The sequence below is a fragment of the Oncorhynchus nerka genome, linkage group LG19 (genome assembly GCF_034236695.1).
Source record: "Oncorhynchus nerka isolate Pitt River linkage group LG19, Oner_Uvic_2.0, whole genome shotgun sequence".
Lineage (NCBI taxonomy): Eukaryota > Metazoa > Chordata > Actinopteri > Salmoniformes > Salmonidae > Oncorhynchus > Oncorhynchus nerka.
Genome location: NC_088414.1, coordinates 49,442,677 through 49,462,304, shown reverse-complemented (window position 1 = coordinate 49,462,304; position 19,628 = coordinate 49,442,677).

The window sequence follows — 19,628 nt, the reverse complement described above, 5'->3', positions numbered from 1 at the left end:
TATTAATTTATTAATTAAATTTAAATTGTATTTTCCAAATAATTGTAATAGAAATTCTGCCCATCTCTGATCGTAGATCAATAACTCAGCATCAACAACCCAACATGGCTCTGGCAAGCAACACTGAGGCATGCATGAGAGCAACAGCTGTTCTGGATGACTGTGTGATCACGCTCTCCGTAGCCGATTGTGAGCAAGACCTTTAAACAGGTCAACAACACAAAGCCGCGAGGCCAGACAAATTACCAGGCCGTGTAACTCAGAGCAGGCAAGCGTCTTCACTGACATTTTCAAACTCTCCCTGGCTGTTCATTAACTACAGCTCAGTGTTCAACACCATAGTGCCCTCAAAGTTCATCACTAAGCTAAGGACCCTGGGACTAAACACCTCCCTCTGCAACTGGATCCTGGACTTCCTGACGGGCCGCCCCCAGGTGGTAAGGGTAGGCAACAACACATGCGCAATGCTTATCCTCAACACTGGGGACCCTCAGGGGTGCGTGCTTAGATCCCTCCTGTACTCCCTGTTCACCCACAACTGCATGGCCAAGCACGATGGCCACACCATCATTAAGTTTGCTGCCGACACAACAGTGATAGGCCTGATCAGTGATACGCAATGATGAGACAGCCTATAGGGAGGAGGTCAGAGACCTGGCTGTGTGGTGCCAGGTAAACAACATCTCCCGCAATGTGAGAAAGACAAAGGAGCTGATAGTGGACTATAGAAAAACGAGGGCCGAACAGACCCCCATTAACATCGACGGGACTGTAGTGGAGCGGGTCGAGAGTTTCAAGTTCCTTGGTGTCCACATCTATCATGATCCAAAACCACCAAGACAGTCTTGAAGAGGCCATTTCCCCTTGAGGAGACTGAAAAGTTCTGGCATGGGTCCCCAGATCCTCAAAACGTTATACAGCTGCACCATTGAGAGCATCCTGATTGGTTGCATCACCGCTTGGTATGGCAACTGCTCGGCATCTGACCGTAAGGCGCTACAGAGGGTAATGTGTACGGCCCAGTACATCAAGCTTCCTGCCATCCAGGACCTCTATACTAGGCGGTGTCAGAGGAAGGTCCAAAAAATGGTCAAAGACTCCAGCCACCCAAGTCATAGACAGTTCTCTCTGCTACCTCACGGCAAGCGGTATGGGGGCGCCAAGTCTAGGTCCAAGAGGCTCCTTAACAGCTTCTACCCCCAAGCCGTAAAACTGCTGAACAACTAATCAAATGGCCACCGGACGTTCTGCCCCTGAACAGGCAGTTAACCCACAGTTCCTAGGCCGCCATTGAAAATAAGAATTTGTTCTTAACTGACTTGCCTGGTTAAATAAAGGTAAAATAAAAAAAATAAAAACATTTTTACACTGATCCCTCCCCCCTTTTGATTTTACACTGCTGCTACTCACTGTTATTTAAGTACTTTTTGATTGATTCGATTTATTTACTTTAGTTTATTTAGTAAATATTTTATTACCTCTTTATTGAACTGCATTGTGGGTTAAGGGCTTGTAAGTAAACATTTCAGGTCTACTACACCTGTTGTATTCAGCATTTCACTATGAGGTCTACTACACCTGTTGTATTCAGCATTTCACTGTGAGGTCTACTACACCTGTTGTATTCAGCATTTCACTGTGAGGTCTACTACACCTGTTGTATTCAGCATTTCACTGTAAGGTCTACTACACCTGTTGTATTCAGCATTTCACTGTAAGGTCTACTACACCTGTTGTATTCAGCATTTCACTGTACGGTCTACCTACACCTGTTGTATTCAGCATTTCACTATGAGGTCTACTACACCTGTTGTATTCAGCATTTCACTGTAAGGTCTACTACACCTGTTGTATTCAGCATTTCACTGTGAGGTCTACTACACCTGTTGTATTCAGCATTTCACTGTAAGGTCTACTACACCTGTTGTATTCAGCATTTCACTGTGAGGTCTACTACACCTGTTGTATTCAGCATTTCACTGTACGGTCTACTACACCTGTTGTATTCAGCATTTCACTGTAAGGTCTACTACACCTGTTGTATTCAGCATTTCACTGTACGGTCTACCTACACCTGTTGTATTCAGCATTTCACTGTGAGGTCTACTACACCTGTTGTATTCAGCATTTCACTGTACGGTCTACTACACCAGTTGTATTCATCATTTCACTGTGAGGTCTACTACACCTGTTGCATTCAGCATTTCACTGTGAGGTCTACTACACCTGTTGTATTCAGCATTTCACTGTAAGGTCTACTACACCTGTTGTATTCAGCATTTCACTGTAAGGTCTACTACACCTGTTGTATTCAGCATTTCACAGTAAGGTCTACTACACCTGTTGTATTCAGCATTTCACTGTAAGGTCTACTACACCTGTTGTATTCAGCATTTCACTGTGAGGTCTACTACACCTGTTGTATTCAGCATTTCACTGTAAGGTCTACTACACCTGTTGTATTCAGCATTTCACAGTAAGGTCTACTACACCTGTTGTATTCAGCATTTCACTGTAAGGTCTACTACACCTGTTGTATTCAGCATTTCACTGTCAGGTCTACTACACCTGTTGTATTCAGCATTTCACTGTGAGGTCTACTACACCTGTTGTATTCAGCATTTTACTGTGAGGTCTACTACACCTGTTGTATTCAGCATTTCACTGTGAGGTCTACTACACCTGTTGTATTCAGCATTTCACTGTGATGTCTACTACACCTGTTGTATTCAGCATTTCACTGTAAGGTCTACTGCACCTGTTGTATTCAGCATTTCACTGTGAGGTCTACTACACCTGTTGTATTCAGCATTTCACTGTAAGGTATACTACACCTGTTGTATTCAGCATTTCACTGTGAGGTCTACTACACCTGTTGTATTCAGCATTTCACTGTAAGGTCTACTACACCTGTTGTATTCAGCATTTCACTGTCAGGTCTACTACACCTTTTGTATTCAGCATTTCACTGTAAGGTCTACTACACCTGTTGTATTCAGCATTTCACTGTCAGGTCTACTACACCTGTTGTATTCAGCATTTCACTGTAAGGTCTACTGCACCTGTTGTATTCAGCATTTCACTGTGAGGTCTACTACACCTGTTGTATTCAGCATTTCACTGTAAGGTATACTACACCTGTTGTATTCAGCATTTCACTGTACGGTCTACTACACCTGTTGTATTCAGCATTTCACTGTACGGTCTACCTACACCTGTTGTATTCAGCATTTCACTGTACGGTCTACCTACACCTGTTGTATTCAGCATTTCACTGTGAGGTCTACTACACCTGTTGTATTCAGCATTTCACTGTAAGGTCTACTACACCTGTTGTATTCAGCATTTCACTGTACGGTCTACTACACCTGTTGTATTCAGCATTTCACTGTAAGGTCTACTACACCTGTTGTATTCAGCATTTCACTGTAAGGTCTACTACACCTGTTGTATTCAGCATTTCACTGTGAGGTCTACTACACCTGTTGTATTCAGCATTTCACTGTGAGGTCTACACTGTTGTATTCACCTATTGTATTCAGCATTTCACTGTAAGGTCTACTACACCTGTTGTATTCAGCATTTCCCTGTGAGGTCTACTACACCTGTTGTATTCAGCATTTCACTGTAAGGTCTACTACACCTGTTGTATTCAGCATTTCACTGTAAGGTCTACTACACCTGTTGTATTCAGCATTTCACTGTACGGTCTACTACACCTGTTGTATTCAGCATTTCACTGTACGGTCTACTACACCTGTTGTATTCAGCATTTCACTGTAAGGTCTACTATACCTGTTACATTCAGCATTTCACTGTAAGGTCTACTACACCTGTTGTATTTAGCATTTCACTGTAAGGTCTACTACACCTGTTGTATTCAGCATTTCACTGTAAGGTCTACTACACCTGTTGTATTCAGCATTTCACTGTACGGTCTACTACAACACTACTACGACAAATAACATTTCATTTGATTTAAGTGACCTAATGTGTTCTGTCCAATATTTAACATTCTTTTCATCTCACCCAACAGGCTCCACAATATAAAACACTACAAATTAAAAACAGATCTTTTGTTATCCAATCAGATTTGTTTGGAGGAACAGCATTTAGAGTCAAATCCACCATCGCCTCCTGGCATCATACCTAAAGCGGACATTGCCATTGGCTGCACGGAATTAACAGAAATGTTATGCAGCTTTGTTCACATCTCGATTAGGATGACAGAAAACTGTCTCGTTATTTATTTTAATGATGTTTCAAATCGTCATTATTTCTATAAAGCAAATGGCCACCCCAGACTATTTACACTTTCTCATTGTGAACTTCTACCGCGAGTGAGGCAGGTGTGGCTTTGTGGCAATGATCACAAGAGCAGCTGCTCACCAATTTGACAACCACCAAAACATCCGCTATGGGGGTTTTCTGCTAACACTTGATCTGATTGAACACACACACACACACACACACACGCACGCATGCACGCACGCACGCACGCACGCACGTACACGCACGTACACACACACACACACACGCACGTACACACACACACGCTGGATGACAGTCTTTGTGTTAGGTTTAAGAACCAATGTGTTTTAGCTTTTAGCCTTCGGGAGGGTTTTGATGTAGTTAACATAGATATGTTCATACTATTGTTCTATTAAATATACACTTAGTGGACAAAACATTAAGAACACCTGCAGTATTAATAGTATTGTAATATTACATTAAGTGGACAAAACATTAAGAACACCTGCAGTATTAATAGGATTGTAATATTACATTAAGTGGACAAAACATTAAGAACACCTGCAGTAATAATAGTAGTGTAATATTACATTAAGTGGACAAAACATTAAGAACACCTGCAGTATTAATAGTATTGTAATATTACATTAAGTGGACAAAACATTAAGAACACCTGCAGTAATAACAGTATTGTATTATTACGCTGAGCTGCTCTTTCCATGACAGACTGACCAGGTGAATCCAGGTGAAAGATGTGATCCCTTATCGATGTCACCTGTTAAATCCACTTCAATCAATGTATAGGAAGAGGAGGAGACAGGTTTAAAGATGAAGGGGAGGAGACAGGTTTAAAGATGAAGAGGAGGAGACAGGTTTAAAGATGAAGGGGAGGAGACAGGTTTAAAGATGAAGAGGAGGAGACAGGTTTAAAGATGAAGGGAGGAGACAGGTTTAAAGATGAAGGGGAGGAGACAGGTTTAAAGATGAAGAGGAGGAGACAGGTTTAAAGATGAAGGAGGAGACAGGTTTAAAGATGAAGAGGAGGAGACAGGTTTAAAGATGAAGGGGAGGAGACAGGTTTAAAGATGAAGAGGAGGAGACAGGTTTAAAGATGAAGGGGAGGAGACAGGTTTAAAGATGAAGGGGAGGAGACAGGTTTAAAGATGAAGGGGAGGAGACAGGTTTAAAGATGAAGAGGGAGGAGACAGGTTTAAAGATGAAGAGGAGGAGACAGGGTTTAAAGATGAAGAGGAGGAGACAGGTTTAAAGATGAAGGGGAGGAGACAGGTTTAAAGATGAAGAGGAGGAGACAGGTTTAAAGATGAAGAGGAGGAGACAGGTTTAAAGATGAAGGGGAGGAGACAGGTTTAAAGATGAAGGGGAGGAGACAGGTTTAAAGATGAAGGGAGGAGACAGGTTTAAAGATGAAGGGGAGGAGACAGGTTTAAAGATGAAGGGAGGAGACAGGTTTAAAGATGAAGGGGAGGAGACAGGTTTAAAGATGAAGAGGAGGAGACAGGTTTAAAGATGAAGGGGGAGACAGGTTTAAAGATGAAGGAGGAGACAGGTTTAAAGATGAAGAGGAGGAGACAGGTTTAAAGATGAAGGGGAGGAGACAGGTTTAAAGATGAAGAGGAGGAGACGGGTTAAAAGATGAAGGGGAGGGGACAGGTTTAAAGATGAAGAGGAGGAGACAGGTTTAAAGATGAAGGGAGGAGACAGGTTTAAAGATGAAGAGGAGGAGACAGGTTTAAAGATGAAGGGGAGGAGACAGGTTTAAAGATGAAGGGAGGAGACAGGTTTAAAGATGAAGGGGAGGAGACAGGTTTAAAGATGAAGGGGAGGAGACAGGTTTAAAGATGAAGGGGAGGAGACAGGTTTAAAGATGAAGGGGAGGAGACAGGTTTAAAGATGAAGGGGAGGAGACAGGTTTAAAGATGAAGGGGAGGAGACAGGATTAAAGAAGGATTTGTAAGCCTTGAGACATGGGGTGTGCCATTCAGAGGGTGAATAGGGAAGACAAAATATTTAAGTGCCTTTGAACGGGGTATGGTAGAAGGTGCCAAGCGCACCAGTTTGAGTCAAGAACTGCAACGATGCTGGATTTTTCACACTCAACAGTCCCTTTGTGTATCAAGAATGGTCCACCACCCAATGGGCGTCCAGCCAACTTGACACACCTGTGGGAAACATTGGGGTCAACATGGGCCAGCATCCCTGTAGAACGCTATCGACACAAGGTAGAGTCCATGCCCTTATCGAACTGAGGCAGTTCTGAGGTAAAAATGGAAGGGAGGGGTGCAACCCCATATTAGGAATGTGGTCCTAACATGGTTTCCATTTGAACTAATGCACTTCTCCATCATTTTAACAATAAAGACACTTTTTTAATGTAATTTTGAATGTAAACTGAGAAATTATAGAGTATCTCTTCCACCTCAAATTGGTTGTTTCTGTTGTGGTGTGTTTTCTAACAGCAGAATTCATTATATTTCATGGACACCATTTGCTGTCTCTCATCAGTAGACTAACACTGTGTAACTTGCCCTTTAGCCAATCTCATTTTCAAATGTGCTTATATTTTATAGTGCTATTTACAATTGACCTAACTACCAAATAACAACAATTTTATTTAATTGCACTATGACCTTTTCAAGTAGTTACCAAATGTGTGTTTTATTCTTTTTTTACACACACACATTTGATAACTAATTAAAAATGCAGCAAAATGAATTAATTTAATGTCTTCATAAAACCATAAATGATCACCTGAAATAGTATAAAATAGTATTAGGAAAAATATACTGTTATTATAAAATGTCTGATAATTATTAAGTTATAGAAGAAAGCAAATGAATCAAACATAAATTAGTGGTGTGGTAAGCAAGATTGAACAAATACATAAATTACCACAATATGTTTCCCACTATAATACATTATATGATGTAGAATAAAATGCAGAACAGAGTAGAAAATAATAGAATGAAATAGAATTGAATAAAATAGAACAGAATAGAACAGATTTAACAGAATAGAACATTACAGAACAGAATAGAACAGAATATAATAGAATAGAACATAATAGAACATAATAGAACATAATAGAACAGAATAGAACAGATTAAAACAGAATAGAACAGATTAAAACAGAATAGAACATAACAGAACAGAATAGAACAGATTAAAACAGAATAGAACATAACAGAACAGAATAGAACAGAATAGAATAGAACATAATAGAACAGAATAGAACATAATAGAACAGAATAGAACATATTAAAACAGAATAGAACAGAACAGAACAGAATAGAAGAGATTAAAACAGAATAGAACAGATTAAAACAGAACAGAACAGAATAGAAGAGATTAAAACAGAATAGAACATAACAGAACAGAATAGAAGAGATTAAAACAGAATAGAACATAACAGAACAGAATAGAACAGATTAAAACAGAATAGAACATAATAGAACAGAACAGAACAGATTAGAACATAATAGAACAGAATAGAACAGAATAGAACAGAATAGAACAGATTAAAACAGAATAGAATAGAACAGAACAGAACAGAATAGAACAGAACAGAATAGAACCGAATAGAACATAAATAGAACAGAATAGAACAGATTAAAACAGAATAGAACATAATAGAACAGAATAGAACAGATTAAAACAGAACAGAATAGAACAGATTAAAACAGAACAGAATAGAACAGATTAAAACAGAACAGATTAAAACAGAATAGAACAGATTAAAACAGAATAGAACAGAATAGAACAGAATAGAACAGATTAAAACAGAATAGAACAGAATAGAACAGAATAGAACAGATTAAAACATAATAGAACAGAACAGAACAGAATAGAACAGATTAAAACAGAATATAACAGAATAGAACAGAATAGAACAGAATAGAACAGATTAAAACAGAATTGATCAGATTAAAACAGAATAGAACAGAATAGAACAGAATAGAACAGAACAGAATAAAACAGAATTGTTCAGATTAAAACAGAATAGAACAGAATAGAACAGAACAGAATAAAACAGAATAGAGCAGAATAGAACAGAATAGAATAGAACAGAATAAAACAGAATAGAACAGAATAGAACAGAATAGAATAGAACAGAATAAAACAGAATAGAACAGAATAGAACAGAATAAAACAGAATAAAACAGAATAGTAAAGACCGTTCCCAGTTGGGTTAGTGTGTTTCTCAGTGAGAGCACCGTTAACACATTAACATCTGAATCAGAAAGGAAAATAGACACACATTCAACTCACTGATCCGCTCAGAGCCGGGGTTAATCACCCTCCATTCACTGCACCACGCGTGTGTGTGTGTGTGTGTGTGTGTGTGTGTGTGTGTGTGTGTGTGTGTGTGTGTGTGTGTGTGTGTGTGTGTGTGTGTGTGTGTGTGTGTGTGTGTGTGTGTGTGTGCGTGTGCGTGCGTGCGTGCGTCCGTGCGTGCGTGCGTGCGTGCGTGTGTGTGTGTGTGTGTGCTTGCGTGTGTGAGGGAGGGAGATAACTGGTGATCAGAAGACCCGTCAGAAGTAGAAAGGGTGGCTGACAGATGGGAGGAGAGCCAGAGACAGTGCGAGACAAAGAGCAGGAAATTGAGCGAGCCCAGAAAATTGAGCGAGCCCAGAAAATTGAGCGAGCCCAGGAAATTGAGAGGAACAGAGCTGAACCGTGTGCAGCCCGCGCGGCCCTTCCACGGAGGATCAGTGACATATATATATAAAAAGAACCGTTAGGCCGCACAGGAGAGGAGAAGCGGCTCGGGAAATAGCGCTGCACGAGCCCGGGTATGGAGATGCTCAAGTAATTCGGTTTCTGGTGCAGGTTATCAAATCACCCTAATTAATAAGCTACCAGAAAGGTAAGAGTCACTGTGCCTTTCCCTGCTCCTCCTTAACTCCACACGTATGTCTGGGGAGGAGGGGTACCTATAACCCAACCTAACCTAACAACAACATCCTAGTCACAAAATGGCTGCCGCCCCTCAATCTTTCCACAGCTTCAATGTTCTCCTTGCTTTCATTGAAGGAAAAGTACTATTTCATTCATGCCATTTCCGTTCATTCATCAGCGCGCAGGCCAGCATACCCTCCGAGTTCCATCTCCTCTTATCAATGGAGCTGACGTCAGTCGCGCCGCATCACGAGGTCAGGGGGGGAATATAAAGGAAAGTTGCGCTGGCCGTGGTGCTGAAAACTCTCCTCACGACGCACAGATGCGACAAAACTAAAAGTGTTTTTGACAGTTGTTCGTTGAGAAACAAACACATCACATAAACTGTTGACCCAAAATAAAACACCAATATCACTTTTCCACATAGTTGATAGTCCAGTCGCCCGAGAGAAGAGGTTGAAGACGTTGAAACTGTTTATTAATCATTTATGAAGTGTAGGCTGAGAGACTACCAGAGACACAAGATACAGCACTTCTCCCTCGCAGGAATACAGGTGAGTTACAACATCTTTTTCTCTCTCTTTCCTTCAATCTATCTATCTTCTCTTTTTCTCTCTCTTTCCTTTTCTCTGTTTCTCTCCCACACCAGGCGCGGTAACGGTTGCCTGTTGATATTATAACTAAACTCTCTGGGGAATGAACACGTCGGGAGTATTAAAGGACTCTCCATAGTTGGGAACTATAATAATGTTCGGTTGATTTATCTAAAAGGAGCCGTTTTACAGAACAGAGTGACTTGAAGGCATCTAACGGAGTGCGTAAAGACGGAGGGAGTCAGTGTGGGAATGTTCTGCTGGATCTACGGATGTGACACTGTGTTTTAATACATTCATAATGAGGTTGTCAGAGAAACAACTCTCGGTTTGTCCCCTGCGGTGTATTTTTTTTTGCAATTTAAAGGAACGTTTTATTGTATCTTGAACAATCTGGATAGACTGTAGGGTTGAAGAAGTTCTGTGTTCATTGGGTTGGAAACTCTGAAGAAGCGCAGCGACGGTGTGACAAAGGGCATGTAGAATTATAGGTAATATCGCCTGTAATGGGCTAGACAACTTCAAATGTAAAATTATAGTTATAATATTAAAGGCTATAGGTTAGGCTAAAGACACCACATTTTAAAGCGGTCCATCGAATTAATAGGTTATTGTAAAATAAAATAAAAAAAGATTAAACTTAAAAATATTTTGCCATAGCCTACTGAACCATGGATTAAATGTGTGTATCTTTGCTGCTGTTGGTGTGTAGTGCCTTATTTCACAATATCACAATATTTGGGTATAGGATATTTATTATTTGCTTTCCTCACAAGAACGAAATTCTCTCGCAATTGGTGCCCAACTCGTCATGGTTAGTTTGAAAATTCAAATGCGCATTTATAACGTTGGCTATATAGACACATTTATCCGTCACCATTTTGGCTACGTGGTGAATATATCAGATTTGCTCTTTTTTAAATAGGCGGAAAAAAATCTAGATGCATTCTTCTCTCGCTCCTCGACGGAATGTGACCACCCCCCCCAAAAAAACAACACAGACATCATTTCACACACAGATCCGTAAAAAAATTGAGAGAGACCGTTCTTTCTGACGATCTACATACCATTAACGCTCTGTCTGACATTCTACATACCTTACCGTACGACTTCGGACAGCGACGTGAGGTGTCATAATAACGAACTCAGCGGTGAATAGTTGAACGGAACCAGAGAGCGGGTTAACATTAACAACGTGGCTCGCGGTTTTACGCATGGCTGTCCTGGTGCGCAGCGCAGGCAGACGAGTCGGGCTCGTGTCCATATGGAAGCATCGGAATGCAGCTGCGCGTGTTGCTGCCGCTAGACAAAATAAACAGAGCACGAACAGCTTCATAATGTCGGTGTTGTACGGTCGCTGTGATTATTCCGCATGTATGACGCGTTGAAGCCGGTAATCCGTATGTCTTGTTTTGGTGGATGAGTTGAGGACGATGCTTTTTTTTCCGGGAAAATATGGGAGAATATGTCAATGCAATTTAGATACCAACTTTGACCGTTTTGAATTTACAATTTTGTACTCCAAAAATGTATAGATTTGAAGCACATAGGCGACATGGCTACACATACCCATTTTGCCATCTGTTTCTCCGGCTGTACCAAAACCAGTACTGCACAAAGTATTGATTTAAAGGCTCCTCTAACATCTGTTAGAAATCAACAGAAGCTTCCTGTGGAATTGCGTCTGATGTCATCATATAATGTCATATAGAACTCGATAGAAACGGCTGGTCGTCAGATAGGATTCGGTAGAAACGGCTGGTCGTCAGATAGGATTCGGTAGAAACGGCTGGTCGTCAGATAGGATTCGGTAAAAAACGGTTGTTCGTCAGATAGGATTCGGTAAAAAACGGTTGTTCGTCAGATAATCTCTCGTGGACAGATTATGTGTGTAAACAGCTCACCTAGAATTATTGGTTTTCATCATTGATTATTTGTAGCCTATGAACCAGGATTCGGCGACGGATATGCTTAGAAACTGGGGAGGTGATTTCAAGCCCGTGTGCGGATGATAAACGGTTTCCACTAGATTCCACAGCCACAATGTCGAAATTGGCAACATTGTAGGGTTAATGAAAACAAAACATATTTTTTGGGGGGGCCATGATAAACACGGTGAAATTAGTGGAAGGGATGGGGTTTGGCCGAGAGTTTCCCTTTGCGAGGGAGGGAGACTTCGTTTCCACGTAGCCAATATTAGTCATCAGATAATGTCCTTTAGAGTGGGGTAATTATATGTGTCCTTTTTCACACATGTAAAATGTCCCCTGAGACAGGTTCGGAGATTGGGGTCATTATGGAACGTTTACAATTCAGTCATTGAGCAGATGCATATATTTTCACATAGGTCCCCCATGGGAATCAAACCCACAACCCTGGCCAACTGATCCACACGGAACCAATTAGGGTGAAGTTCCTTGTTTAAAAGGTACATTTGACAGATTATTCACCTTGTTGGCTTGGGGATTTGAACTGGCGACCTTGACGAGTTACTGGTCCAATGCTCCTACCGCTAGGCTATCTGCCTCTTACCGCTGGGCTATCTGCCTCTTACCGCTGGGCTATCTGCCTCTTACCGCTGGGCTATCTGCCTCTTACCGCTGGGCTATATGCTGAATGTGACAGCCAGTAGGAAGCAGATATAAAGGCTAATAGCTGCCGACAGCTGCTCTCCGCAGGGTTAACGCTGCTGCTGCTGCTGCAACGGCCAGTATACAAATCGAATCAAATGTATTTATAAAGCCTTTCTTACATCAGCTGATGTCACAAAGTGCTGTACAGAAACCCAGCATAAAACCCCCAAACAGCAAGCAAATGCAGGTGTAGAAACACCTACACAGCTTCTACACCACAGAATACATCTCTCTACTCTTTATATTTTTCACATGCAATTGTTCATTTGTTATTTTTTATATAGAAATGTATCAAATCATGATTTATTTAAAGTGCATTCTACATGTCTCAACACACTTTGCAGAAAAAAATAATTCAAAAGAAGAAAAAAAGAGAAAATAAAAACCATGATTGTGGTAATAAAAAAATAAAAAAAACAGGAACCAGAGAAAAGAAGAGAGAAACACACGCGGGACAGAAACACGTACAACACGCGGGAATCCAATAGGACAGCGTGACAGGGAGAGAGGGAGGTTCTATACAAACTGCATCTATACCAAAATATATGATAAAACATTATTTTTTTTAAATATGTTTTTTTAAATTTTTTATTTTTTATCTGTAATCAATAACGCTATATAAATGAAATTACTATTATTTGTAGTGCTACTGTGTCTTTACAACATCTACACCATTAATTAGAGAACAGACACAGTGGAGAACACAGTACTATATCGACAGTGTTAAATGGGATGTGATGTCCTGCTTTTCTGATGTCATTAATTAGAGAACAGACACAGTGGAGAACACAGTACTATATCGACACTGTTAAATGGGATGTGATGTCCCGCTTTTCTGATGTCATTAATTAGAGAACAGACACAGTGGAGAACACAGTACTATATCGACACTGTTAAATGGGATGTGATGTCCTGCTTTTCTGATGTCATTAATTAGAGAACAGACACAGTGGAGAACACAGTACTATATTGACAGTGTTAAATGGGATGTGATGTCCCGCTTTTCGGATGTCATTAATTAGAGAACAGACACAGTGGAAAACACAGTACTATATTGACAGTGTTAAATGGGATGTGATGTCCTGCTTTTCTGATGTCATTAATTAGAGAACAGACACAGTGGAAAACACATAACATTAATTAGAGAACAGACACAGTGGAAAAACATAACTATATTGACAGTGAAAACACATAACTATATTGACACTGTTAAATGGGATGTGATGTCCTGCTTTTCTGATGTCATTAATTAGAGAACAGACACAGTGGAAAACACATAACTATATTGACACTGTTAAATGGGATGTGATGTCCTGCTTTTCTGATGTCATTAATTAGAGAACAGACACAGTGGAAAACACAGAACTATATCGACACTGTTAAATGGGATGTGATGTCCTGCTTTTCTGATGTCATTTTATTCATCCATCATTTAAATGGACCTACCCATTTAAACAGATACTGTGAGATTCTGGCAATTATAATAATAATAATAAATAATAACATTTCATTTGTATAGTGCTTTTCATTACAGTGTTATCTCAAAGCTCAAAGCTCCCTTCCTGGTCCCTCCCTCCCTGCCCCTCCCTTCCTGGTCCCTCCCTCCCTGTCCCTCCCTTCCTGGTCCCTCCCTCCCTGCCCCTCCCTTCCTGGTCCCTCCCTCCCTGCCCCTCCCTTCCTGGTTCCTCCCTCCCTGTCCCTCCCTTCCTGGTCCCTCCCTCACTGCCCCTCCCTTCCTGGTCCCTCCCTCCCTTCCTGGTCCCTCCCTCCCTGTCCCTCCCTTCCTGGTCCCTCCCTCCCTTCCTGGTCCCTCCCTCCCTGCCCCTCCCTTCCTGGTCCCTCCCTCCCTGTCCCTCCCTTCCTGGTCCCTCCCTCCCTTCCTGGTCCCTCCCTCCCTGTCCCTCCCTTCCTGGTCCCTCCCTCCCTTCCTGGTCCCTCCCTCCCCTGCCCCTCCCTTCCTGGTTCCTCCCTCACTGTCCCTCCCTTCCTGGTCCCTCCCTCCATCCCTTCCTTCCTTTCTGCTTCCCTCCCTCCCTGCGCCCTCCCTCCTTGTTCCCTCCCTCCTTGTTTCCCTCCCTCCCTACTCCATCTCTCCCCCTCCCTCCTCCCTCCCTGCTCCCTCCCTCCCTACTCCATCTCTCCCCCTCCCTGCTCCCTCCCTCCCTACAGCATGGTAAATGTCACCATCTTCTTAACAATGATTTTACAACAGTTTGCTCAATGTCCCCCCCCCCTACAGGTGCTCGGACCCCCCTCCTGCCCGTTCTGCATGGTCATGACCAGTCACTACGCACCCTCCACAGCCCGACTCATCCTATTGGTCCTGCTCACTGTCACTCCACGGCTGACCGCCACCCCTGTGGGTGGGGATGGGCAGAGGGAAGGGCACTCTAGGACACACCTTAAAGAGGACAGCCTCAACCCCTTCCATAGCCCTCTGGAAATCAGCCCCAGCCCCCTCCGCTATCCTTTGGATCAGACCCAGGACCGGATAGAGGACCAGGAACAGAGCTATGGTGGCCCTACAAACATGGACCCTGCCCAGGCTCTAGCCGCTATGCTACTGGAGGCCCTGGACCACACTGGGAGAGGAGAGGGGAATCCAGTCGCTTTGGAGGAAGGAAGGGATGAGGAGACAAGGAGAGAGGAGGAGGAGGAGGAGAGGAGGGTGGGGGAGAGAAGGATGGAACAGCTAGGACCAGCACTAGTGGCAGCAGCTCTGGGAGAGGAGTTAAGAGAGATAGAAGAAGAGGAAGAGAGGGAGGAGAGGAAGAGGTCAGAGGACAGAAGCTGGCTTCTAAAGGAAGATGGGGACAGAGCTGGTGGTGGCGGTGAGGAGGGAGGACAGCAGAAGGAAGAGGAGGAGGAGGAAGGTGAAGCAGGGAGATGGGGAGGTGAAAAGGAGAAAAGAGCAGAGGGGAGTAGGATAGGAGAGGAGGGGAGGCCTATTGACCTCCAGCGGAACGCTCGGGGCTACTTCCAGAACATAGACCTCGGTCTCCAAGACAACGAGATTCTTCCCCCTCTGAAGGGGTATAAGGCCTACAACACCCAGCTGGCACAAGCTGGGAAAAAGCTGCACTGGGAGGAGGAGCGGGCACGCAACACACCCCTGGGGGGCAACTTCATGGACGACTTTGAGAATGAAGCAGAGGAGGAGGCGGCTTTGTCGATGGTGGAGGAAGAGGAGGCTCGTGCGCGTGCAGAGCAGCAGGAGGTGCAACGGCAGCAGGAGGAGGCAGAGAGGGCTAGAGAGGAGGAGCAGAGGCTGGCGGACATCGCCTCGGACATGTTGCTGCAGTACATGGGGAGACAGAAGCAGCAGGGGGCGCCCTACCTCATGGCCAGACAGAAGGCCGGCGCCAACGCTGCTGAAGACAAGCGCTCCGAGGAGGTGGTAACCGACGGCGACGACCTGGATCAGCAGATGATTGACAGGCTGATCGAGATCAGCAGCAAGCTGCACCTGCCGGCCGACGACGTGGTCCAGATCATCTCCAACGTAGAGGAGAAGAAGAAGAGGAAGGAGCTGACGTCGCTTAGCAACCCGGTAGCCCCGCGTTACCGGCCCCTAGTTCCCCCTCCCCTAGTGACGGGCCCCATGTACCACTACACAGCCTCCTCCAATCCCAAGAAGGACCCTTACTACCAGCCCTACAAGAACAAGTGGAACAAGGACAGAGCCAAGGCCAAGGCCTACAAGCAGGACGTCTGGTTCAAACCCCAGAAACAGTTCCTAGCCTTCCCGTCCTACCCCTACTACCAGAAACCCTACCGTGCCTACTACCCTGTGTTCTTCCCCTACCCCAAACCCCAGTACTACGACAATACTCCCATGGGGGAGGAGCTACCCCACAGCCCGCCCTTGGACTATGAGCTCCGGCCTACCAGGCGCAGACACAGGGCCGGGGGCAGGGTCAGAGGTGGAGGTAGGCATGGCTGGAGACAGCAGCCCCTCCCACCCCGTCTTCCCTCCTCTCCCTACATCTCCAATTATATCCTGCCACACCCCCGGACATATCAGCCACTGCCTAAACCCCTCTCCCCCCAGAACAGGGGCAGGCAACCCCCGTTCTACTACCCACCTGGGCCTGGGGGCTTGGGTGTAGCTGGGGGGAGGGTGGGAGGGGACTATGAAGATGACGATGGGCTGGTTCCTCAGTTGGACAGTCAAGAGGAACTGGAAAACTTTATATCCAAAATATACATGAAACGCAGAATGTACTAGAGACAGAAGGACAGACAGACACGACCGCAGGACAAAGGGACCAAACAGGGGGAGGGATGAGAGGGAGTAAATAGCCTGGATGAGAGAGAAGGATAGGATTGGATGAGAGAGAAGGATAGGATTGGATGAGAGAGAAGGATAGGATTGGATGAGAGAGAAGGATAGGATTGGATGAGAGAGAAGGATAGGATTGGAGGAGAGAGAAAAGGATAGGATTGGATGAGAGAGAAGGATAGGATTGGATGAGAGAGAAGGATAGGATTGGATGAGAGAGAAGGATAGGATTGGAGGAGAGAGAAAAGGATAGGATTGGATGATAGAGAAGGATAGGATTGGAGGAGAGAGAAGGATAGGATTGGATGAGAGAGAAGGATAGGATTGGAGGAGAGAGAAGAAAGAAAGAGAGGGTGGTGGTGAAAGATTGCTTGTCTGTTGTTTTTCACATTTGTTTTGTTTGTTATTTGTGACCAGGGGAAGGGAGGAGGTGGAGGGGAGGGGAGAGAGACGAGGGGAGGGAGAGGAGGAGGAGGGGAGGGGAGGGGAGAGAGACGAGGGGAGGGGAGAGGAGGAGGAGGGGAGATGTTGACGTTGTGAGTCAGAACTTCCGGTCGATCCTGATCAGGGGAGCTGCTCGCTGTCTGCTTTTATTCAGGTCTGTCTCTGATGTTGGGGCACATCCAGAGAGTTTCGGAGGGGGGGGTTTAGAACCAACAACAGGAGACTCATGTTTACAGAATCATCTGTAGACGGGTTAGCTGACAACGTCACCAAAAGGATGTGCTTCAATGGGGCCAGAAATAAACGTTTTGTTGCGAAACGATGACAAGAATCTGACATGTGGGGAAACGCAGGTCGTTTCAGCTCGTCGTATCATGTTGTTAATATCATGTTTTGTTTTGACTGATTTCAAGTCAATGCTAATATGGCAACAAACAAAAAATAGCTAGCTAGCTAACCAACAACTGCAACAATATATTTGCGAGACAACAAGTGCTCATTGTACAAATGTATGAATGTTTTCAGTAAACATTTGAGACTTGACATGTTGTCCACAGTTTTATGCCAACCCCGTCTGTGTCGCCCCAGAGATGCGCACGCCTCGGTTTTGTCGTTAAACAACCAACCCGTCTACAGTGTCTTTTTCTTTCAGAGATTCAGGAATATGAGTTGTGTTTTTCTGTTAAGCACCAGCTGATCTTTTACTAAAGGTACGAAACACATCGATTCCAGGACTCTTTAGAAAGAGGTGTTATGATTCTACCTAATACCAATATAATACTGACACAGGAAATAGACTTGAACTTCCTGTTTAGGACTGCGTTCATTCCGCGTGTTTACAGGTTTTGAAATAGGGTTTAAACAAAAGAAAACCTTGACAGTTAACAGTTAAGACATTAATTCAGACTGGTTAAGATTAGGACTAAGGTTTGGGATGATGTTAAATATATATATATATACAGAGTTGCATCAGAAACACCTTGACAGGTAACAGTTAAGAAATGAATTCAGACTGGTTAAGATTAGTACTAAGGTTTGGGATGATGTTAAATATATATATATATATATACAGAGTTGCATCAGAAACACCTTGACAAGGTAACAGTTAAGAAATGAATTCCATAGCAGTCTGTTGTGGGCCCATAGCAGTCTGTTGTGGGCCCATAGCAGTCTGTTGTGGGCCCATAGCAGTCTGTTGTGGGCCCATAGCAGTCTGTTGTGGGTCCATAGCAGTCTGTTGTGGGCCCATAGCAGTCTGTTGTGGGTCCATAGTGATGTGAGCACAGAGAGACAGCATGACTGTGGCCTCCTTAGTTACAACCTGATAGATTTTCATAGAGGGACCAGTTATTCACTACTCAGGAGCTATAAGACAGGTCACACACACACACACACGCACGCACGCACGCACGCACGCACGCACGCACGCACACACACACACACACACACACACACACACACACACACACACACACACACACACACACACACACACCCCCTCCATCTCACAACTAGTAGGAGTCACTATGTCATATCATTTCCAAAGGATATTGAGGAAGAGGAGGAGAGGAAGAGGGGGGAGGATTTTTTATTTATTTAACCTTTATTTAACTAGGCAAGTCAGTTAAAGACAGACTACACCGGCCAAACCCGGACGACGCCGGGGCAATTGTGCGCTGCCCTATGGGACTTCCAATGACAGCCGGAATGATACAGCCTCGATTCAAACCAGGGTGTCTGGAGTGGAGAGGGGAGAGGAGAAGGAGGGAGAGCTAGGAGAGGAGGAGGGAGGGAGAGGAGGAGAGGAAGAGGGGAGAGGAGGAGGGAGAGCTTGGAGAGGAGGAGGGAGGGAGAGGAGGAAGGGAAGAGGGGAGAGGAGGAGGGAGAGCTTGGAGAGGAGGAGGGAGGGAGAGGAGGAGAGGAAGAGGGGAGAGGAGGAGGAGAGCTTGGAGAGGAGGAGGGAGGGAGAGGAGGAGAGGAAGAGAGGGGAGGAGGAGGAGGGAGAGCTAGCAGAGGAGGAGGGAGGGAGAGGAGGGGAGGAAGAGGGGAGAGGAGGAGGGAGGGTGAGCTAGGAGAGGAAGAGGGGAGAGGAGGAGAGGAAGAGGGGAGAGGAGGAGGGAGGGTGAGCTAGGAGAGGAGGAGAGGAAGAGGGAAGAGGAGGAGAGGAAGAGGGGAGAGGAGGAGAGGAAGAGAGGAAGAGGGGAGAGGAGGAGGGAGGGTGAGCTAGGAGAGGAGGAGAGGAAGAGGGGAGAGGAGGAGAGGAGGAGAGGAAGAGGGGAGAGGAGGAGAGGAGGGTGAGAGCTTGACCTGATAAATCTGCACGTCTTTCTACTTAAAAAATTTAAAAAATAAAAAATAAATTCATTTTTTACAAAAAACAACAAAAAAAATCCAGTGAGGAGAAATACGTGTTCGTTTCTCTGATTCTATTGTGATCTAAAAAAAAGTGAGAATGTAAAACTCGGGGGGCTAGAAAAGGCTCCGTCCTGTGAAAGGACTGTTGTGTTG